Raw genomic sequence first — 24,543 nt, 5'->3', positions numbered from 1 at the left:
TACCTGGTGTATCTTTAAATGCTTGTCAGCAGCTGGCACAGGAAGAAAGTCTTCCATTTTCCCTTAAGTTTTCCATAAGTTTAAAAAATTATTTTGGGCTGTCCGATGAAAAGTCTCTTTTTCCAGCTCAGCAAGTTCACTAGCTAATGAATGTTCCCAAATCCATATGGCTGCTGATGGTGGAGTACCCAAATTACAGACTACACAGAAAGTGGCCTTTCTGACTCCAATACTCTGGGTTTAAGAGCAAGGCAGGCCCTTGGCCAGAGCAGCTGAGAGCCTCTCTCTATCCCAGGAAAGGATGCTTTTGGTACTTCCTTCTTGTTTAGTGACTTATGTCCATATGCCTCTGACTTTGAGGGCCTTTGTGGAATTATTACAATGGAAGCCAATGTTGTAAAAGCTGCAGAAGTTACCCAGACTTCTAGACACAGTGGCAGGCTTAGCAGATACATAAACTAACCCCACCCCAAATTCTGCTCCTAATATACAGAAAGGCTGGACTCTATACATAATTTTTAATTAAAAATAGATATGTATTGGGCATTAGGATACAAAGACCACCAAAGATGGTCTGAAAGAAAGCTGGATTGACTACTTGCTTGGAAGGAAGGACCAAGTAACTTCGTCCAGGTGTGAGTTCAGCAAGTTTCTCGAAGCAGAAATGGAGAGAACTTGCATGACAAAAGAACTTTGCCCAAGAGGCAGAAGGTAAATTCTTTCTTTTCCTATCTCTGATTTAGGAGAGTTTGGGTTCAAACACGTCTGGGATTGGTTGCCTAAACTTTCTGTGGGCTTGGGGCCATTCAGTAGATTAAGAATTCTAACCCAGGTTTCACTTTAATACACATACAATCCATAAAGAGTCATTCCCAGGAGCCAGAAGCAAAGAAGGAGACTTGAGATGGTGCAGAAAGTGACAGTTGAGGCAATGCAGCCCTCAGAATGTGAGTCTTAGATACACATTAAGGGTGGGGTGGGGGTGGAGAGTTAATGCCTGGTCAGGAAGCAAAGTCAGAGGCAGGCAGCCAGAACAGATCACTCACTACACAGTGCCAGGGATCAGAAAACCCTGTCCCATCTGTGGTTTGGGATAGGAAAGGTACACCTTGTAGCAAGTTTCATGCCCCAGCATTAGGTGGGAACATGGCTAGTAAAAAATAGGACCCAAAGACCGAGGAAGGTGGTCCAGGACCTGCCTGAACACTGTGGGCCTACCAGAACCAGCCCCAAATCTATCCCGTGGACCTTAATCCAGGGCACCCCAGGATTCCTGGAGAAGATGAGCTCTCCAAGGTCTATCCAAAGGTGATGAGTACTCTATTTAACAGCTCTGATGAGGTGGAGCAGTAGGGAAGGAGGGCTTCCAATACACAGTGTGAGAGGCTCTTTCAAGCACATATATTTCATTTATTAACAGCACCGTGTACCAAGCTCTTTACCATTTGTTATCTTAAACCTTCCCAAAAACCCCATTCTACAGCACATCCTTAATCTGGGAAGGGCAGTGTTTATACTATTTTCAGAAAGCTAGTCAAAAATCCCATTCATGGAGTTCCTGCTGTGGCACAGCAGAAACAAATCTGACTAGGAACCATGAGGTTGTGGGTTCGATCCCTGGCCTCACTCAGTGGGTTAAGGATCCAGTGTTGCAGTGAGCTATGGTGTAGGTCGAAGACGCAGCTCAGATCTGGTGTTGCTGTGGCTGTGGTGTAGGCCCGCAGCTGTAGCTCTGACTCAACCCCTAGCCTGGGAACATCTATATGCCACGAGTGTAGCCCTAGAAAGCAAAAAAAGACCAAAAAAAAAATATATATATATATCCCACGCATATCACATGCCTAAAATTGCACCACCTAAGTCAGGCTTTGGAGTCTTGACAGATTTCCCTTCTCTATGTGCACACGTAGTTCCGTACTAGTATAGGAATGAATATTGGGCAATAGAGTACAATGGAAATGGCTCTGAAAAGGCAGCCCTGGGATCTGGGTGCTGATCTGGGTACCACTGCCCTGACTATGACACTTTGGTGAAGCTACCTACCTACTCTGGTGTTTAGCATACAGTAGATGGTCAATAAATGATAGTGTCAATAGCCAAGACATAGAAATAATCTAAATGTCCATTAATAGATGAATATATAAAGAAGATGTGGTATACACATGTGCACACACACACACACACAATGGTATACTACCACTTTAGTATACCATTTTATACTACTCAGCCATAAAAAAGATAGAAATAATGCCATTTGCAGTGACATGGATAAAACTAGAGAGTCTCATACTAAGTGAAGTAAGTTAGAAAGAGAAAGACAAATACCACATGATATCACTTATATGTGGCATCTAAAATGTGGCATAAGTGAACTTATCTAGGAAACAGAAAGAAACTCACGGACAAGAACAGGCTTGTGGTTGCCAAGGGGAGAAGGTTGTAGGAGGGATGGAGTGGGAGGTTGGGGGTAGCAGATGTAAGCTAGGATAGATGGAGGAGATAAACAACAAGGTCCTACTGTATAGTACAGAGAACTATACTCATTGTCCTGTGACAAACCAAAATGGAAAAGAATAGTTTTAAAAAAGGTGTATATCTATGTATAATGGAATTACTTTGCTGTACAGCAGAAATTAATATAAAAACAACAAAGAAATTAATACAACATTGTAAATCAACTATACTCAATAAAAAAGTAAAATAAAAAAGAACACAAGGGAGCATGGATCTAAATGATAAAAATAAACGAAGAAATAAATGATAGTGTCTAATTTTCACTATTATTATGTATTCCTGACCAAAGTAAGCATCCTCAACATCATGGCCCTAACATGTCATAAAAGCAGCTAGAACCCAAGCTGCTTTTCATGGTGAGGTAGGCAGGCACAGCCCTTCACCAGAAAGAGCAATCTTATTCAAGGCAAATCTGGAGCACACTCAGGGCATGGGGCTATTGAAAGTTCCTTGCAATTCCTGGTAAGGTCTGCTCACATGGGTCTGGAAGTTTTGCCTTCTCTCCCTTCTTTCTTTTCCCAGGGCACCTGCTTCAGTCCTCATGGTTGACATGTTGACAAATCTCATTATTTAACTTCAGAGTGGAGCAGACCAAGACAGACAAAGCTCCTTGCTGCCAACATTGATGACTTCTCATAGCCTAACTTTGATTCTGCATTAGGTTTAAATTTCACTTCTCCCCCAGAAGAAAGGATGGAGTATGACAATGGAGGTACTAGGACAAGGACACTTGGGCCCTATGCAAATAGCTTACTATAAATCTGTAATCATTTTATTTTATATTTTATTTTATTTTAATTTTTTGCGCCACATCTTCGGCATATGGAAGTTCCCGGACTAGGGGTCAAATCAGAGCAACAGCTGCCAGCCTACGGCACAGCCACAGCAACATCAACGTGGGATTCGAGCCATGTCTGTGACCTACACCACAGCTCACAGCAACACCAGATGCTTAACCCAGTGAGTAAGGCTAGGGATCAAACCTGCATCCTCGTGGATACATTTCCACTGAGCCACAATGAGAACTCCTGTAATCATTTCAGAAAGAAACATTCTGTACTAATTTCTAGAATTTGGACATAATGCTGCTATACACATTGGTGGTATAAGAGGCCCCCAATAGGCATAAATGTGATATAAAATGAAGCCTTGGCAATGACACATAATAATTTGTCTTCACAGAATTTAGGATAGCATGTGATTTGAAAGGCCTAGGCAGAATTATTCAAAAGCTATTGCTTAAAATTACTTAAAAAGTCCTCCTAGTGGATGCGAGTACCTGTCTGACTTGGATTCTGATAATACTTTTCTCTCACTGAAAAGAGCCAGTAGAAGGAAAAGCTGATACAAAGTTTCCTGTTTTAAAAAAACAAAAGAACAACAACAAAACAAAGTTTCCAGTTTTGTCCCGCTGTGCCTGGAACTATTCAAGCCCCTACTTTCCCTCAGGGCAAATGAAGGCAATGGGATCAGTCTAACAGAATGCATTCCAGGGGCTTCCCACTTCACTGGAGACCATGGAATCCACTACCAGATCATGAGGACCTTCTCCAAAGCACTCCTCAAACAAGATTTAAAGCAAGTAGAGGAGAGAAGCTAGGGGTAAAGTTTGGATGTGAGGCAGAAGGAAAAAAGAATTGACAGAACACTGTAAATCAACTATAATGGAAAAAATAAAAATCATAAAAATATAAAAAAATAAAACCATGATTAGGTGGCAAGCAGATGCAGAGACTGGAAGAATAAAGCTCTCCTTTTAAATGGAAGAGTGGTGTGGTCCTCTTCAGACAGGGAAGTTGCATGGGGCAGAGGATGGAGTGCCAGGCTGTCCCAGCTACCCCTTAAGGCTGGGGGGACCTTAGTCTTGCTGAGTTCCTGTTGCTTCGTGTAGAATGTGGTCACTGTGGCTCCATTTAGCAATAAAATTGTAGGATTCTTTAAACTCTCCTCTCTTCATATATTGTTTAAAAATGAATATCTAACGATATGTTCATTTGAATTAAAGATGCATGATATTGCATATTGCATGCACACATGAGCTTTGAACTCATTTACCCAATGATCACAACACATATTCAGACAACTTTAAGAAAGGTTCAAACGTTTCTGCTGAAAATGGGGAAAGTTATCCATCTAGGTGTTCCATAGGCACCTCAAATTCAGCATCTCCAAGAATGTATCATCCTTCCCTTTAAATCCTCCTTCTGTAATTGCTGTGTCAGCTGATGGCTCCTCTGTGCCTACAGAACCTTGGCTACAAAATAGAGTTTGTCTTTCCTCTTACTCATTCACTGGTGACCAGCTCCCGATAACTTTAACTCCCTACTGTTTTCAGACACCTTTTCTGAGAAGGAGTAAGGAGCACTCATATATCAGATTCTCAGCTTTGCAGACCTGGACCACTGCTTGCCATCTTACCTCCACCATCCACTAACCATTATCCCTGCTGCTGCCATATAATCTTTCCTTTTTTTTAATATAATTTAAGCAATAAGCTTTGTTTTTTTAATTTATTTGTTTTTTAATTTTTTAATTAAAATATAATTTGTTAACAATGTTGTGACAATTTTTGCTGTACAGCAAAGTGAATCAGCTATACATTCTTTTTTAAAATAGTATTTCCCATCATGGTCAGTCCCAGGAGATTGGATATAGTTCTCTGTGCTATACAGTAGGACCTTATTGTCTACCATTCTAAATGTAATAGTTTGCATCTACTAACCCCAAATTCCCAGTTCATCCAACTCTTCTTCCCTCTCTTCCTTGGCAACCACAATGCTTTTTCTCTATGCCTGTGAATCTCTTTCTGTTCTATAGATAGGTTCATTTGTGTCATATTTTAGATTCCACATATGTGATATCATATGATATTTGTCTTTCTCTTTCTGATTTACTTTACTTAGTGTGAGAATCTCCAGTTGCATCCATGTTGCTGCAAATGCCATTATTTCATTTTCTTTATGGTTGAGTAGTATTCCATTGTATGTATGTACCACATTTTCTAAATCCATTCATCTGTCCATGGACATGTAAGTTGTTTCCATGCCTTGGCTATAACAAATAGTGTTGCAATGAACTTAAGGGTTCATGTATCTTTGTGAATTGTAGTTTTCAACTTACATTCCCATCAACAGTGTAGGAGGGTTCCCTTTTCTCCACACCCTCTCCAGAATTTATTATTTGTAGATTTATTCATGATGGACATTCTGACTGGTGTGAAGTGGTACCTCATTGTAGTTTTGATTTGCATTTCTCTAATAATTAGTGATGTTGAGCATCTTTTCATGTGTTTTTTTGGCCATCTGTATATCTTCTTTGAAGAAATGTCTTTTTAGGTCTTCTGCCCATTTTTCACTTGGGCGTTTGTTTTTTCTTGTTGTTGAATTGTATGAGTTGTTTGTACATTTTGGAGATTAAGTTGTTGTTGGTTGCATTGTTTGCAACAATTTTCTCCCATTCCATAGGTTGTCTTTTCATTTTTTGTTTGTTTGTTTGTTTTTTACAACTTATTTTGCTGTGTGAAAATTTGTAAGTTTGATTAGATCCCATTGGTTTATTTTTGGTTTTATTTCTATTGCCTTAAGAGACTGACCTAATAAAACATTTGTATGATTTATGTCAGAGAATGATTTGCTTATATTCTCATCTAGAATTTTATGGCATCATGTCTTATATTTAAACCTTTGAGCCATTTTGAGTTTGTTTTTTATTTTTTGGTCTTTTGGGGGCCATACCCACAGCACATGGAGGTTCCCAGGCTAGGGGTTGAATCAGAGTTGTAGCCACTGGCCTATGCCACACCAGATCCAAGCCATGTCTGTGACCTATACCACAGCTCACAGCAACACTGGATCCTTAGCCCACTGAGCAAGGCCAGGGATCAAACCTAAATCATCATGGATACTAGTCAGAATCATTTCTGCTGAGCCACAATAGGAACTCCTCATTTTGAGTTTGTTTTTGTGCATGCTGTGAGGGTGTGTTCTAGTTTCATCGATTTGCATGTGGCTATCCAATTTTCCCAGCACTACTTTCTGAAGAGACTATCTTTTTCCCATTTTATATTCTTGCACCTTTGTCAAAAATTAATTGACCACTGGAGTTCCCGTCGTGGTGCAGTGGTTAACAAATCTGACTAGGAACCCTGAGGTTTCGGGTTTGATCCCTGGCCTTGCTCAGTGGGTTAAGGTTCTGGCATTGCCATGAGCTGTGGTGTAGGTCGCAGATGCAGCTTGGATCTGGCATTGCTGTGGCTCTGGCATAGGCCAGCTCCAATTAGACCCCTAGCCTGGGAACCTCCATATGCCACAGGAGCGGCCCTAGAAAAGGCAAAAAGAAAAAAAAAATTGATTGACCATAGGCATATGGCTTTATTTGTTCTGTTCCATTGATTTGTATGTCTGTTTTTGTAATAATACCACACTGTTTTGATTACTGTAGCTTTATAGCATTGACTGAAGTCTGGGAGAGTCTGTATGTTTATTTTCCCTCAAAATTGCTTTCGTAATTCTGGGTCTTTTATGGTTCCATATAAATTTTTGGATTGTTTGTTCTAGTTCTGTGGAAAGTGTCATTTGTAATTTCATAGGGAGATTATTTAATCTGTAGATTATTTTGGGAAGTATGACCATTTTAGCAATATTAGTTCTTTGTGTCCTATTCCTCTGCCATCCTGATCTGAGGTCCACAACAATCTTTCTGAAGGACCAGTCACTTCCTTGTTCAAAGCCATTCACTCGCTTTGTTCACTCTCCTTCTAGAGTCCTTTGCCATCTGGCCATTCATTCCCCTCCTGGGCCTTCAAGCTGACTTCTACTTATCCTTTACGACTCAGGAAGCACTTCTTTGGCCCCACTCTGCTTCCAGCTCCTACTATCCCACCATCCTGTGCATATCTGTACTGTAGCACTCACTGCCTTAACTGTAATTCTGCATGCCTCCCTAACCAGGCTGAGGACTCCCTTAGAAAAGAGGTATATATTAACCCTGTCACCTAGAACTCCTAGCCTGTAGTAGTTACTTAAAAATTTTAATTAATTCATGTGTTCTCTGGTATAGAAATGTCATTGATCTAAAGCAGAACACAACCATTACCTGGCTATCCAAATCTGTTCAGTGAAGCAAAGCAGAGGTGGGCTAAGATGCAAGCCCAGTGTCCCAGACAGCTGCCAGGGTCTTTATTGGACACTGGTATCAACATGTGACAGTTATGGGGCTGGGTCAAGTTGATGCTAACAAACTGTTGAGGCAGAGCCTTGCTGACAGCCATTTCTGTTTCCAAGTGAATATTGTATACAGCAGATGCTACATTAAGGTAATTATTTTATACAAAATGTAATCAATTTCCCTGTACACTTTCTCTCCAGCAAATGATTCTGCATAAAGCAAGTTTAACGCTTTGGCCTAGCTAAGGGCTTTTTCTGGGATGGTAAAAAGAAGTGCTCCAGAAAGCTTGCCAGAAATTTCCAAATACCACAGAGTCTTCAAATACTACACTATGTTGATCAATTTTCATTGACTTCCACCTACACAGTTGACTCAGTTCCTTTGCAGATCACTCCCTTCTTTAGACTTCATTTTCTCCATCCACAAAAATAAGAGGGATGAGTTAGATGATTTAAGACTTCTTTACAGCTCTCGAATTAGGCTATTCCAAGATACTTATTTATTATTTCACTCTCCATTTGATCTCTTGGGGTTTTTTTTGTTTGTTTGTTTTATTATTTTTTTTATGGCTACACCCTTGGCATGTGTAAGTTCCCAGGCCAGGGATTGAATCTGAGCTGCAGCTGTGTCTTACACTGCAGCTGTGGCAATGCCAGATACTTTAACCCACTGTGCCAAGCTGGGTACTGCTCACACACCTCTGCAGCAAGCCAGCAGCTACAGTAGGATTCTTAACCCACTGTGCGACAGTGAGAACTCCTGAGCTCTTGTTTTAAGTCAACTGGTGGTACTCAAAATTAACAGCAATATAAGTAAATTAGGGGATTATTCTTCGTGTAAAACTTATTCATTGTTGTATAAGATTTACATTTAAATAACGAATTTCCCCAACTCATTTAAAATAGATCTGGTTTACAAATACTTGACTTACATACCACCTGCATTACACAAGTCAACATTTATCTATCAGACTGGCTACATAAACTGTTGGAACCATAAAATGAAAATACTGGGCCCCTTATTTAAAAATGAGTACCCATTTCAGGATGACAACAAGAGGGCATTAAATCAAGGCTGGGGCTTTTCTGAGTGTGGGGCCCTCTGTAATTGCCAGCCCTGTTTATCTGTGCTTTTTTCTGTACACCTCTGTATACCTTAGTTAAACAACAAAGCATCTGTTAGGGATAAAGAGGCCTGAACAAGGTGGCGGATCAAGACAGCAGAGGAATAAGATGCCATGCTCAACTTCTCCCACAAACACATCAAAAAAACACATCTACAAGTAAAATGACTCACACAGAACATCTACTGAGTGCTGGCAGAAGAACTTAAACCTTCAAAAAGGGCAAGAAACCCTTGACATAACTGGGTAGAACAGAAGAAAGAGAGAGAGAAAAAGAATCAGGACAGGACTAGCACTCCTGAGAGGGAGCTGTGAAAGAGAAAAGGAACCCACACCTGGGAAGCCACCTAACTGACTGGGAGACCAGCCAAGACAGAGGGACCTCAAAGTTGCCAAGAAAAGCGCAACAGCTGGACTGAGGAGGGCAAAGTAGAGTGAGAGCCACACAGATCATCTGCATCACACAAGAGGACACCACAGCCTGAGATGCTCAGTCAGGGGCTGGGTACTGAGACTTAGCCTCCAGAGGTCAGTCCCAGGGAGAGGACTGGGTTTAGCTGTGTGGTGATAGCCTGAGGAGCTAAGGAATGGTGTGCCATGGGCTGGGGAGTAGTGTGCTACAGGTTGGGGAGTGGAACGCCACAGCAGAGGGAACCTGGGAGAAGGTCTGGGTCCGCAGGAGAAGCAAGGCACCATTGTTGGGGAGGGTGAGAGGAGGAGGGGCAGACCACCATAGGAATCTCCCTGCAAGGTGCACGCCGGCTTTCAGAGGGTGGAGCACCTCAGGTACAGCTACGGGTGGGGAGAAGCCACTCACTAGAGCTACAGGAGACCAGGCGCTTCCTGTGTGGGCTATGGGTAGCTAGGCACCTCTTGTGTGGGGTAAGGGCACCGTGGAGCAAAGTGCAATGTGGTGCCTCTTGCATAATCTACAGGGGGCAGAGATGAACTCTGGCAGTTGTCTTGGAGGCCAGAGGGAAGCACGGCCTGCCACCACTAGGGGACTTTGAGTGCGCTGCACCTGTGGCCCCAGTCATTTCAGAGGCTGGCAAAAAAAAAAAAAAAAAAAAAAAAGAAGAGGTCACTGCAACCAAACACCATATACTATTGCTCTTAGCCCCCTGGGAACACACCTGCCCTGCAGCTGCAGCTGCCACTGCCAAACACTCTGAGCAGCACCATGACGCTTGATCACCGTCCCTTCCCAAGACCCTACAAATAGGAGCATCTGATGCATCACCTCCTGCATGGGCTAAGCAGGACAGGGTGCTTCTTGAATGGTCTGCAGGTGAGTGGGGGTGAACCACCAAATTACCTCTGACTCCAGATGTCGGTGTGGCCCACCACCACTAGGGGTCCATGAACAGGCACCACTTTCAGCTCCAATCACCTCAGAGGAGGCCACTGCAATCGAACACTACTTGTAGTGGCTCTTACTCCCATGGAAACTCATGTACCATGTGGCTGCCACTGCCAAGTGCTCTGGGAAACTTGTAAATCTGTCTAAGCCTCATTACCACTTCCCAGGGCCCTGCAGCTAGGAGTAGCCTGCACCACTTTCCGGCAGGTCCTTGCTGCTGTTAAGAGCCCAGCAACCAGGCATTGACTACTACCTCTAACCATTGCCTCCTTCTCTCTGGAAACACACTCAATACCCTGGGCATAACAGCCTGCTCACATCAAAGAAACAGAGAGCAAATATTCAAACTCCCATGCCAGAAATAAAGAGTAACCCCCCCCCAAAATACAAAGGGCACTCGTGCGTAGAAGGAGCCCTCCAAGACTACAGTTTGGCTCCCCTAAACGCACAGAAAAAGAAAAACATAGGCAAGATAAAGAAGCTCAGGAAACATTCCCAGTTAAAGGAACAGAATTCTCATGAGGCAGAAAACAATGAAACAGACCTCTGCAGTCTGACTGACACTGAGTTCCAAAGGGAGGTAGTGAAAATACTGAAGGAATTGAGGCTGAATAGCAAGGAATTAAGGGAGGATATGAACAGGAATGCAGATTCCTTTAGAAAGGAACTAGAAAATATAAGGAGGAACATAGAAACATTAGAAAATTCATTTGCAGAGATGCAAACTCAGCTAAAGGCACTAAAGAGCAGAGTGAATAATGCAGAGGAACGAATTAGTGACTTGGAAGATAGAATAATGGAAATCACCCAATCAGGACAGCAGATAGAAAACAAAACGAAAAAACATGAAAGCACTATAAGGGACCTGTGGGATAATATAAAATGGGCCAATCTACACATAATAGGCGTTCCAGAAGGAGAAGAACAAGAAAAGGGGATTGAAAATATATTTGAAGAAAGTATGTCTGAAAACGTTCCAAATCTAAAGGAAACTGACATCAAGATACAGGATGCACAGAGGGCCCCAAACAAGCTGAACCCAAATAGGACCACACCAAGACATCTTGTAATAAAAATGGCAAAAGTTAAAGATAAAGAGAGGATTCTAAAGGCAGCAAGAGAAAAGCAAAGCATTAATTATAAGGGAAACCCCATAAGGCTATCAGCTGATTTCTCTACAGAAACACTACAGGCCGGAAAGGAGTGGCAAGATATATTTAAAGTTCTGAAAGGAAAAAATATGCAACCTAGAATACTCTATCCAGCCAGAATATCATTTAAAATAGAAGGGGAAATAAAGACTTTCTCCAATAAACAAAAGCTGAAAGAGTTCAGCAATACTAAACCCATTCTAAAAGAAATACTGAAAGGACTTCTCTAAATATAAAAGAAGAAGGAGGAGAAGAAGGAGGAGGAGGAGAAGAAGGTGAAGGAGGAGGAGGAGGCGGAAAGGGAGGGGGAGAAGAAGAAGAAGAAGAAGAAGAAGAGGAGGAAGAAGAGGAAGAGGAAGAAGAAGAAGAAGAAGAAGAAGAGGAATTAGAATTAGGATGGAGGAAACCACAATTGGAAAGCAATCAGTTAAATAAGCCAGCATACAGATCTAAACATGAAGATATTAAAAAAAAAAAAAAGACTTCAAAATCATGAATGTGGGAAAGGAAATTCAGAAAATGCAGATTCTTTTTTTTATTATTTTAATAACGTATTTAAGCCTATATGACTATCAGGCTAAAGCCAGCAGATACGGGAAGGGGTTAACATACTTAAAAAACAGGGCAACCACAAATCAAAACCAAACACTACATTCACAAAAACCAAAAAGAAAAGTACACAAGCATAAGATAAATGGAAATCATCCAACCAAAAAGAGAAAGGAAGAAAGGAGAAACAGATTCAACTGGAAAACAAGGCTCAAAGTGGCAATAAATACCTATCTATCAATAATCACCTTAAATGTCAATGGACTGAAGGCTCCAATCAAAAGACACAGAGTGTCAGACTGGATAAAAAAGCAAAAACCTTCCATCTGCTGTCGACAAGAGACTCACCTTAGGGCAAAGGACACATATAGATTGAAAGTGAGGGGATGGGAAAAGATACTTCATGCCAATGGACAAGACAGGAAAGCAGGAGTTGCAATTCTCTTATCAGACAAAATAGAATTTAGAATGAAGGCCCTAAAGAAAGACAAAGAAGGACGCTATTTAATGGTTACAGGATCCACTCAAGAAGAGGATATTACAATCGTCAATATATATGCCCCTAATATGGGAGCACCCAGATACCTACAACACATCCTAACAGACATAAAAGGAGAAAGGGATGGGAATACAATCACAGTAGGAGACTTTGACACCCCACTCACATCAATGGACAGATCCTCTAGGCAGAAAATCAACAAGGCAACAGAGATCCCAAAGGACACAATAGAAAAGTTAGACTTAATCGACATGTTCGGGACATTACATCCAAAAAAATCAGCATATATATTCCTCTCAGGTGCACATGGAACATTCTCAAGGATGGATCACATCCTGGGGCGCAAACCTAACCTCAACAGATTTAAGAGTATAGAAATTATTTCAGAGTGTAGAAATGATTTCAAGTATCTTCTCGGATCACAATGGCATGAAACTAGAAATCAACCACAGGAGAAGAAATGAGAAAAAACCAACTACATGGAGACTAAACAACATGCTACTAAAACACCAATGGGTCAATGAGGAAATCAAGAAGGAAATTAACAAAATACCTTGAGACAAACGATAATGAAGACACAACCGCTCAAAATCCATGGGATGCCACAAAAGCAGTGCTCAGAGAGAAGTTCATAGCAATATAGGCCTTCCCCAAAAGAGAAGAAAAATCTCAAGTCGACAACTTAACCTACCACCTACATTAATTAGAAAAAGAAGAACAAACAAAACATAAAGTCAGCAGAAGGAAGGATATCATCAAGATTAGAAATGAAATCAATAAAATAGAGATTCAGTAAAAATAGAAAAAAAAATCAACAAAACCAAGAGCTGGTTCTTTGAAAAGGTAAACAAAATTGACAAACTTCTGGCTAGACTCAGCAAGAACAGGAGTGAAAAAAACCCAAATAAACAAAATCAGAAATGAAAAAAGGAGAAATCACAAAGGATACTGCAGAAATACAAAAAAAAAAAAAAAGAAAGGGAGAATCCAATGAACAATTGTATGCCAACAAATTTGACAACCTAGAAGACATGCACAACTTTCTAGAGATTTACAGCCTGCCAAAACTGAATCAAGAAGAAATACATCAACTGAACAGACTGACCACTAGAAATGAAATTGAATTTGTCATAAAACCCTCCCTACGAATAAAAGTCCAGAACTAGACGGCTTCACAGGTGAATTCTACCCAACATACAAAGAGGAACTTATACCCATCCTTCTTAAACTTTTCCAAAAGGTTGAAGAAGAAGGAACACTCCCAAAGACATCCTATGATGCCACCATCACCCTAATTCCAAAACCAGACAAAGATACCACCAAAAAAGAAAACTATAGGCCAAGATCTTTGATGAATATAGATGCAAAAATTCTCAACAAAATTTTAGCCAACCAAATCCCACAACGCATAAAAATGGTCATACACCACGACCAAGTGGGATTCATCCCAGGTTTACAGGAATTGTTCAACATATGCACATCAGTCAATGTCATACACCACATTAACAAAAGAAAAGTCAAAAACCACAGGATCATCTCAATAGGTGCAGAAAAAGCATTTGACCAAGTCCAACATCCATACATGATCAAAACTCTTACCGAGGTGGGTATAGAGGAAACATACCTTAACATAATAAAAGCCATTTACGACAAACCCTCAGCCAATATGATATGCAATGAAGAAAAGCTGAAAGCCTTCCCACTAAAATCTGGAACAAGACAAGGATGCCCACTCTCACTGCTTTTATTCAACATAGTATTGGAAGTCCTAGCCACAGCAATCAGACAAACGAAAGAAATAAAAGGGATCCAAATTGGAAGAGAAGGGGTAAAATTGTCACTGTACACAGATGACATGGTACTATATATAGAAAACCCTAAGGACTCAATCCAAAAACGACTTGAACTGATCAACAAATTCAGCAAAGTAGCAGATATAAGATTAACATTCAGAAATCAGTTGCATTTCTGTATACTAACAATGAAATATTAGAAAAGGAATACAAAAACACAATACTTTTTGAAATTGCACCCCCAAAAAAATCAAATACCTGGGAATACGCCTGACCAAGGAGATGAAAAAATTACACTATGAGAACTATAAAACATTAATCAAGGAAATTAAAGAGAATTCAAAGAAATGGAAAGATATTCCATGCTCCTGTGTTGGAAAAATTAATATTGTAAAAATGGCCATACTACCCAGAGCAATCTACAGATTCAATGCAATCCCTGTCAAATTACACATGACATTTTTCACAGAAGTAGAACAAACAATCCAAAAATTTACATGGAATCACAAAAGACCCAGAATTGCCAAAGCAATCCTAAGGAACAAAAACCAAGCAGGAGGCATAATTCTCCCAGACTTCAGGCAATATTACAAAGCCACAGTCATTAAGACAGTGTGGTCCTGGTACCAAAACAGTCATACAGACCTATGGAATAGTATAGAGAACTGAGAAATAAACCCAGACACCTACAGTCCATTAATCTTCAACAAAGGAGACAAGAATATAAAATGAGGAAAAGACATTCTTTTCAGGAAATGGTGCTGGGAAAATTGGACAGCCACATCTAAATCAATGAAACTGGAACACACCCTCACACCATGCACAAAAATAAACTCAAAATGGCTTAAAGATTTAAACATAAGACAATATACATTCAAACTCCTAGAAGAGAACATAGGCAAAAAATTCTCTGACATAAACCTTACAAATGCTTTCTCAGGTCAGTCTCCCAAGGCAACAGAAATAAAGGTAAATATAAACCAATGGGACCTAATCAAACTGACAAGCTTTTGCACAGCAAGAGAAACCATTAAAAAAAAAAAAAGACAATTTATGGAATGGGGGAAACAGTTTCAAACGATGCAATAGACAAGAGCTTAATCTCTAAAATATCAAACAACTTATACAACTTAACAGCAAAAGAGCCAACAAAACCCAATTGAAAAATGAGCAAAAGGCCTGAATAAACATTTCTCCAAAGAATATATACAGATAGCCAACAAGCACATGAAAAAAATGCTCAACATCACTGATTATTAGAGAAATGCAAATCAAAATTACTATGAGGTATCACATAGTAATTAATGCTGCCCACAAATAACAAATACTGGAGAGGACATGGAGAAAAGGGAACCCTTCTACACTGTTGGTGGGAATGTAAATTGGTACAACCATTATGGAAAACAGTATAGAGGTACCTTAGAAAATTATACGTAGATCTACCGTATGCAGTTCCCGTCGTGGCTCAGTGGTTAACGAATCCGACTGGGAACCATGAGGTTGAGGCTTTGATCCCTGGCCTTGCTCAGTGGATTGAGGATCCGGTGTTGCCGTGAGCTGTGGTGTGGGTTGCAGATGCAGCTCGGATCCCGCATTGCTGTGGCTCTGGTGTAGGCTGGTGGCTACAGCTCCAATTAGACCCCTAGCCTGGGAACCTCCACGTGCCACAAGAGCGGCCCTAGAAATGGCAAAAAGACAAATAAATAAATAAAATCGATCTACCATATGACACAGCAATCCCACTCTTGGGCATATATACACACAAAACTTTCCTTTTAAAAGACACATGCACCCATATATTCATTGCAGCACTATTCACAATAGCCAAGACATGGAAACAACCTAGATGTCCATCGACAGATGAATGGATTAAGAATATGTGGTATATATACACAGTAGAGTACTACTTCGCCATGAAAAAGAACAAAATAATGCCATTTGCAGCAAGAGGATGGAACTAGAGACTCTTATATTAAGTAAAGTAAGTCAGAAAGAGAAAGAAAAATACCATAAGATATCACTCATGTCTGGAATCTAATATATGGCACAAATAAAGATTTCCACAGAAAAGAAAATCATGGACATGGAGAACAGATTGTGGTTGCCAAGCGGGAGGAGCAGGGAGGGAAATGGATTGGGAATTTGGGGTTAATAGATGCAAACTATTGCTTTTGGAATGGATAAGCAATGAGATCCTGGGAACTATAGCACTGGGAACTATATCTTATCACACATGATAATGGGAGAAAAAAGAATGTATACATGTATGTGTGGCTGGGTCACCTCGCTGTAGAGTAGAAAATTGACAGAAAACTGTAAACCAGCTATAATGGAAAAAATAAAAATCGCTATAATTTAAAAATAAAAAACAAAAAAATAGGCCTGACCATTTCCCCCAACTCTGATTCTCAAGTAAATCCAGTGAAAAGAAATAAAGATGCACAGAAGGAAATATCATTAGAGCTTTGGCTACAGTCTAAGTTCCTTTGTACCTACCCAGTGAAAGAGCATTGCATTGGAATCAGACATGGGTACCATGTCTAACTTGACCACTGGCTCACTAATGATTTACCAGACTTCCTGAGTACTCAATCTGCTTCTCTGTAAAATAAGGGACTTTGTTTTTGGCTCTAGGATTCTGTGAACCTTTGTTTCTTTCTGATCCAGGCCTTGTTTCCATGGCCATGTAATTTTGAACTTGTTAATGAAGTATAACATACATAGAAAACTGCATATATCACAAGTGTACAGTTCTGTGAATTTTTGCAAACTGAACATGTCCATGTAACCAGCTCCCAGATCAAAAAGAGAACATGAACAGAAACTCGAGAGCTCACCCCATGCTCCCTTCTGTTCACAGCCTCCCATCCCCACAAGGTAAGCACTGTTTTGACTTTTAATAACGTATATTAGATTTGCCTCTTTTTGAACTTTAAATAAATGTAATCTTACAGTATATGTGCATGTGACTTCTTTAACTCAGTATTTTGTCTTGAAATTCATCCACATCATTCATTCTCATTGATCAGGTGTTCTGTTGTAAATATATACCACATTAAAACTACCATTCTATGGGCATTTAGGCACGTTTCATTTTTGGCTAGTTATGCAGTTTTATAATGTATTAAAATTTTTCAGCATTTTGAATTCTCAACAACTTTAGTGAGATCAAAAATAAGCTTACTTTTTTGATTCTGTGAAGAGTAAGATGGAAATGCCTTTGAACAGGGATTTCCAAAAGGCTTGGACTCTTTCTTTAATCTTAGGAGTAAAGAGCAAGCAGAGGAGAATTTTCTTGTTCCTCTTCTAGCTCAGCTTCTGAGCTTATTTCACAATCACAGGTGAGGCTTCCTGGTCTGCAGAAGAACCAACTATTGTCATATTTTGGTTAACATCTGACCAAACTCTGTCAGATGACAGAAATGGCTACTGAGTATACCAGAAGGAAAGCCCTTCAGGGTTCAAGAAGTCTGTCGATACCAGCTCAGGGGGTAATGGGTGATGGGAACAATTGCCCTACCAGAAGCTACAGGTGCTTGGAGTCCTGGATAATGTAAAGAGATGGTGATGGTAGGTTGGGTGAGGGGTGGGAAGAGTGCTCTAAGCAGGCATTCTCCAGAGATATGGGAATAGACAAAAGAAAAAATAGATAAAATTTGGCGATCCAAGCAAGTGGATTGGGCAGTTTAGCAAAAGGTAACACACAGATCCTCTTGAGAAAGAACTCAGCAACAGGAGACCTGAAAGCTGGCCATCCTTTCACAATCTGGGCAGAGGTTGATCTCAGGAAGATCTGGGAGGCATTGCTGGTATAATTCCAACCCTGAAAGAAATGGCAAGAGCAAGAAGACTCAACAGACAAGTGACTACAACCCCTGGCAGGTTATGTAAGCAAGGGTAGCCTCCTGGGACCTCACCACCAGAAATAGGACAAAGTAGACTCATCAGTCAGATTGAACAGTGCTGCCATTTACTAGTTGAATAAGCTATTATTGAGCTCCTAGACATACACCAAAGCACTGCACTAGTTGATGGTGTGAATAAAACATACATGGTCCTCATATCAGGATGCTTTTGTCTGTAAGTAGCAATACCTGAATAAAAGTGGTTTAATCAATAGGGGGTAGTTAGTAATCTCACATACAAAGCCTAGAAGTTGGCTGTCCTAAGTTTGCCTAAGTCACTCACCAATGTCAGGACTCAAGGTGAACTTCTCTTCAGTTTATCTCATGGTCATGGGCCACAAAGTGACTGCAGTAGCCCCACAAATCATACCCTCATATAACAGTATTGAAAGTAGAAAGAATAAAACAACTTGCAGGTTTTTTTTTTTTTTAATTTGAAAGAGGAATTCTTTCCAAAACTTTTCAGCTGAATTCATCTTCTAGCACCCTGGCCAGAAGTAGGTCATGTGACCACAACTAAACCAAGCAATGGGATGAGTACAACTGCCTCAGAGCAATCAAGATGCAAGCCCTAGGGTTTGATATACTGTGCCTTGATAACCTGAACAAACTCAGGGCCATGTCAGCAAGGAAGAAGAGGTGATGGCTGTTGGGTAGCAACCAAAAAATACTGCCACCACCCACCCAAACTCCTGAACAAAAAGGTTCCTTTCAATGTCTTCGGGCCAGGATGAGCCTCAGAGTTTGGAGATCTCTTTTACTCAATAAAATCTTGGAAAGTACCCTATATGGGCCAGCAGATGTAGGGCCTCCAGTTATGAACTCTGGAAAGCTTCAGCCAAGACTCACCTCTTCAAGTTCTACTTAAACAGATTTCCCATAAGGCCCAGTCCATGTTTAATCCAGCCTGTTCCCTCCACTGGTGGCACCAACAGGGAAATATGGAATTATCCCTTGCTTCTTTACCCTCAAAATTTCAGCCTGTCCTAGATTTAGGTCCTACCACTCAGAGTTTTATTTCATCTCTCCCTGAACCTATTTACATTTTTGGCTTATACAGCCTCTTAGGAGAGCGAGTCCCAAATGTTTGATACTTGTCAGGTATAACAACACTATTTTCATCATGTCTTACTACTACCTCCTTTGAGCTTCTGAAGATTACTTCATCTATTCATTAGTGTTTCATTTATTACAGGCTAACCTGCAAACCTTTCACGGATTGCTTGCACTTTAGAGACATATCCCTGCAGAAGAAATAGCCAGAATAATAATAGTTTGCATTTATTGAACAATCACTATTCTAGGCACTATTCTATCTACAACTATACAAACAATGTTGTGGGGATATGAGGGATGAATATTTATGTGCTGTGAGGGATAAAAATTTATGTACTTTTTTTGTAGAAGAGGTACGGGGATATTAATTAACTTGCCTAAGACTACACAGCTAAAAAGTGGAGGAACAGACTCAAACACAGGTTGTCTGAAGTCAGAGCTCACATATTCAACCACTCTCAAAAGGGACTAGATATTCTCTTTCCTGCAGGGATCCTGAGACTTTTTCACCTTATAGCTTGCAGGCATGTCAGAGGACTTGCAGGGGTGAAATAAAACCATATATTTAATAGACAAAGCCAATCTAAGCCAGGTATGATACAAGGATTCCATTCCCCTTTGTCAGCCACTGGTCTGTCCTTTTAGACTGTGGTAGTGCCCATTACATTACTAAGTGAAAAACCTACACTCAAATTCTCACAGGCAGATTGTCTCTAGATCATAAAGAGGTCATCCTGGCGAAGTGGCAATTTGAGAATAGCTATAGAAAGTATATTCCTCTTTTGAGGTGGTTTTCAGAACAGCTTTTCTACAAGCAAGGCAGACATAGCTATCTCTCCCACACCTTTTTAATAATGAATCACTCACCCACTGAACTCTACCACCTTTTGATTTCTTGGATGCATGTCTTGCTGCCCAGTAAAAGTATAAATTCTTTCAGATTTGGGACTGCATCTTATTCATGAGTGCCTTCCCCTGGAAGAAATTCCTTCCCTGATGAAATATTATGGTTTGTGTGTGAGACCTATTTCTCCAACAAGACTTAACAGTTTTCTGAGTTTCTGTGGCATTTTTTTTTTTTTGGCATAGCATTTAATTCTGGATTTGCCAGAACTTGGAGTCTATGATGAGATGCCCATCCTAAGAACTATGACATCAGAGAAAAACCTAACTTGTGGCTTATGTTTGTTTGTTTGTTTGTTTATTAATTTGCCTTGTTCCTGTGGATTCATCAGGGGAGAAAAAAACAACCCTCTTTCCCAGCCCCCATTCTACCAAACCATTGTCTTTCTAAGAAGACTGAATTTTAACACAAGACCACCACCCTTACCTCTACTATGATGGGAAGCAAACACTTCTTACCGAAGAGAAAGAAGCCAGGTTATTCCAGAGGGGAATGGATGGAGTCTCATGCTATGAGTTAGGTAATATGGGAGAAAGGGTGACACAGCCACCAAAAGGACTTTCCCTGAGAGCTTAGGGGATTTCTGCAAATGGCAGACAAACCTAATACTTCAGGCAGAGGATGACTTAGATATGTCCTTGGGTCCAGGGCACTTCGACATGAAATATCCTTCAATCTGGGATTCTTACAGATATCTTACAGAGTAGCAAAGAAGCAGCCAAAATGGCTTTGCTCACATATTTAGTGCCTTGGTGGCTGGCTTCAATTGGGATTTTCAACTGGAACATCTGCATTGGCCTCTCCAGCATGGCAGTCTGTGTAGGGGATTCTAAGAATCCCTGTGGCAGCTCAGGGATTTTACAAGTGATTCAGACAGAAGTTGCAAGGCTTTTTATGACTTCGTCCCTAAAGTCCTTGATCACTTCTATTGCATTCTATTGGTCAAGCAAGTCACTGAGGCCAGTCAATATTAAAAGAGGATGAGAATTAAACTCCAAGTCTCAGCAGATAGAATAACAAGGCACGTGCAGGCATATTTAATCTACTATGGTCTCTTGGTCTCTTAGGGCGCTATGGAGACGACTATGGTCACCATGATGTTGATGCAATAATCTAGAGCATGGGAGGAGATGAGCACTGACAGCATGGTTATTTCCCTACTGGTGAACGGGAAGTCTTGTTCAGATGGATACCTCTAAGTGATAATGTTCTGAGGGATCATGTACCCCCAAGGATAAATAAAGGGCATTAGAATCAGGTAGGTTTAATCCCCAGTTCTGTCGATTTGTTGAGTCATCCTCAAGCATTTTGTTACCAATCCAGGTTATCCCTCCCTAAAAGGGACCAAGTTCCTTGGACTCCAGCCTAGCATATAGATGAGAGCTATCGGTCAGGTTTTACAGCATCTTGGAAGATTTTATTCCTATCAGAAGGCTTATCTCTTCATAAGAGAAAGTTATCAATGTCTCTGGGCTACCTCAAATGGATACAGTTTAACAAAATTTGTAGTGTATTATTGCAAGTCTGTACACTCATCTCTGTTTCAACCTCTCCATACCTTCTGCTCATAACAATGCAGGTTCCATCAGGAACAGTGGAGAAACCATCAGATGAAATGCCTTTGTATGAGCTCCTTGTATCTGAAAATACGGAATACTTGTTCACAATCATAAGAAGTTTCCCAGAAGAATCTGAGTTTATGGACATCTCATCGCTTAAATGGACAGATGGATAGCAAGATTGCCTAGGTCCATAAGAAAAAGCTAAAGGCAAATATTTTGAGGAAATATAGGTTATAAGTAATTAGTGTTTTTCAATATGTGAAGAAATACAGAATGAAAGTACTGATAAAGTGAGAAACAGTTCCATATTCTCAGATGTTTTGTTTCTGATTGTGGTGGGCGTAACACAATACAACGCATATGTTAAAATTCATAGAACTGTACACCAAAAAGGAAAAAAGCCAATTTTACTGTATGATAGCCTTAAAAATCATACAATTGTACACTTACACACGCCACACTCCCCCCCCCCCCGCCCCTGCATACACAGAGATGCTCACAACAGAACTTCATAGTATTAAGGGAAAGAAAAACTGCCAAAGATGTTATGCCAGATTCTAGTGCTTTGGTGAAGAGTTCTCAAAGCATCCCTGAAACATGAACTCTAACTTCAGCTTCCATCTCCTCACCTCAGAATAAGGATAATTTTAACTTTATTAGATTACTAAGAAGATTAAATGAAAATGTGTATATAAATATCTGACCCATACAAGCATGCTCAGTTGTGTTAAGTGCTCTGTTTTTGCCAACCTGTGAGTGGGGCTGAACTCTCAGGCCTTTTTCCTCCCAAAGACTGAGAACCTTCAGAATTTGTAGAGAGCGAGGTGGGATCACACAGTGTCACAAAGGATGCTCCTGAGATGTGAAAGTTCCCAACCAGTACATTGGATAAGGTCTATTTATGAGCTATATTTTATTCCCATTTTCTAACATAAGTGCAATTAAGGATTTTCATCATTACCATCCTTACAGATACACTCCCTGCCTTCCTCTGTTCATCTCCCCTAGTTTCCCATCCCTATATCTCCACCATGGACCTCAGAAATGTCTGATGAGGTGCACTAGAATGGAATGGTCCTTCATGCATTTATTCTTTGGTTGAAATGGCCCTATTGTGTATCTCCTCTTATGAAGCATTGAGCTCAATCCCAGGGATACAAATGTGGATCAATCTCTCCCCTGACTTTGAGGCATTCACAGTCTGATGGTTGAAGGTCATGAAACATGAGATTAATGGCAGAGGCAGAGGGTGGGAAAATCTACTGCTTTGAATATTAAAACACAAGAGTTTTCATTTTAAACTTGCTTGAAGAGCTAAAGAATCTCCTCCAATCAGAAATTCAAAAGAATTGAATGGAAAAGGGCATTCAGCAAGGAAGACTACCAAAGAGTAAAGTAAAAATACATCTGAGAAGAACCGGTGGAAACTAAAAATATTAAATAAAAAAGAGCATCTGCCTTTTTGAGACTCATCTTTGCACTTGACTTGCTCTCTTTCATTTGCCTTGTGTGTGAGGATGGTTGCTTATTAAGCAAGTGAAAATTCGTAAAACGATTTGGGTTTCTTACAGGGGAAAAATGGTGTCATACATGAGCCTAATGAGAATAATTATCAAGAGGCTACAATTGATGAGTTATATTATTAATCACTCTGAGATCTAATATTAGCATAGAATTAGAAATTAACTCAGAAAAATTCAAATCTGCCACACTTTGCCCAATTATCCCCAAGAAGAATGATCATGTGTAACTGGTTATATATTTGAATACTTTTTACAAAGCTAGCCCTCTTAGCTCACTGAGTTTGGATGACTATTAAAACAAGAGGCCTTCAAACAATAGGCCCCTATACACATGGGTAATTATGGGAAATGTGAAGAATGTCTGTTTCCCTCTATCTGGTATATAACATGTACAATTTGGAATTATTGAGGCCTGATTGTGGTCTATTTTGAAATATTAAAAGCTATGATTTTTAAAAACCTTCTATGGACAACATTTGAAAGTTGGTTTTTACACACAGATGTTATCCGTTTATGCTCTGTACCTCCATCCACAATGTAACCACATTGATTAAAGAGAGGGATGGTATTTGTGGATGGGACTTGGACAATTATCAACATTTTTGAGACTTGTTTTCTAAAGTTTAAAAAAATCAGTGGGAGGGAGTTCCCATCATGGTGCAGTGGTTAGCGAATCCAATTAGTAACCATGAGGTTTCGGGTTCGATCCCTGGCCTTGCTCAGTGGGTTAAGAATCCAGAGTTGCCGTGATCTGTGATGTAGGTCACAGACGCGGCTCGGATCCCGCGTGGCTGTGGCTCTGGTGTAGGCTGGCAACTACAGCTCCAATTGGACCCCTAGCCTGGGAACCTCCACATGCCGCGGGTGCAGCCCTAGAGAATGCAAAAAGACAACAACAACAAAAAAATCAGTAGGAGTTCCCACTGAGATACAGTGGGGTTAAGGATTGCCACAGCTGTGGTGTAGGTCGTAGATTTAATCTCTGGCTCAGGAATTTCTATATGCACAGGTGCAGCCCCAAAACAAAAATCAGTAGAAATTCTTTCTCCATCCAGTTCTTACTGATTTGTGGTTGGGTCTTCATATACTCAGGCAACACTCAGTAGAGTCCAAAGAGTGTTAACAAACTTGGTAGCAAGAGTTTGATTCATCTACACTTCAGATGCTTTTTTTTTTTTTGGTCTTTTTAGGGCCACACCCATGGCATATGGAGGTTCCCAGGCTAGGGGTTGAATTGGAGCTGTAGCCTCCAGCCTACACCACAGCCACAGCAATACCAGATCCGAGCCACACCTGTAACCCACAGCACAGCTCACAGCAACGCTGGATCTTTAACCCACTGAGCGAGGCCAGGGATTAAACCCACGTCCTCATGGATACTAGTCAGGTTCGTTACCATTGAGCCACCACGGGAACTCCCAGATGCTTATTCTTGCCA

General features: G+C 40.5%; 1 long non-coding RNA gene across 2 annotated transcripts in view; it reads right to left on the bottom strand.

Annotated features, from left to right (window-relative positions):
* Positions 1–24,543, bottom strand: part of LOC110256299 (uncharacterized) — a 148,340-nt gene that overhangs the window by 106,270 nt on the left and 17,527 nt on the right. Inside the window, exon 4 of one of the 2 annotated variants that reach the window (XR_002337686.2) lies at positions 16,483–17,978. The exons of the other annotated variant lie outside the window; for it this stretch is intronic. This is a non-coding gene — a long non-coding RNA (uncharacterized LOC110256299). Of the gene's footprint in view, positions 1–16,482; positions 17,979–24,543 lie in introns of those variants that run through there. 2 annotated transcript variants of the gene reach the window in all.

Source organism: Sus scrofa, chromosome 13, assembly GCF_054392235.1.
Source record: "Sus scrofa isolate SSC_HxYL_T2T_F1_AM1 chromosome 13, Sscrofa_HxYL_maternal_Yorkshire_Landrace_v2.0, whole genome shotgun sequence".
Lineage (NCBI taxonomy): Eukaryota > Metazoa > Chordata > Mammalia > Artiodactyla > Suidae > Sus > Sus scrofa.
The sequence above is the reverse complement of the archived record's forward strand: the minus strand, read 5'-3'. Positions and strand labels throughout refer to the sequence as shown.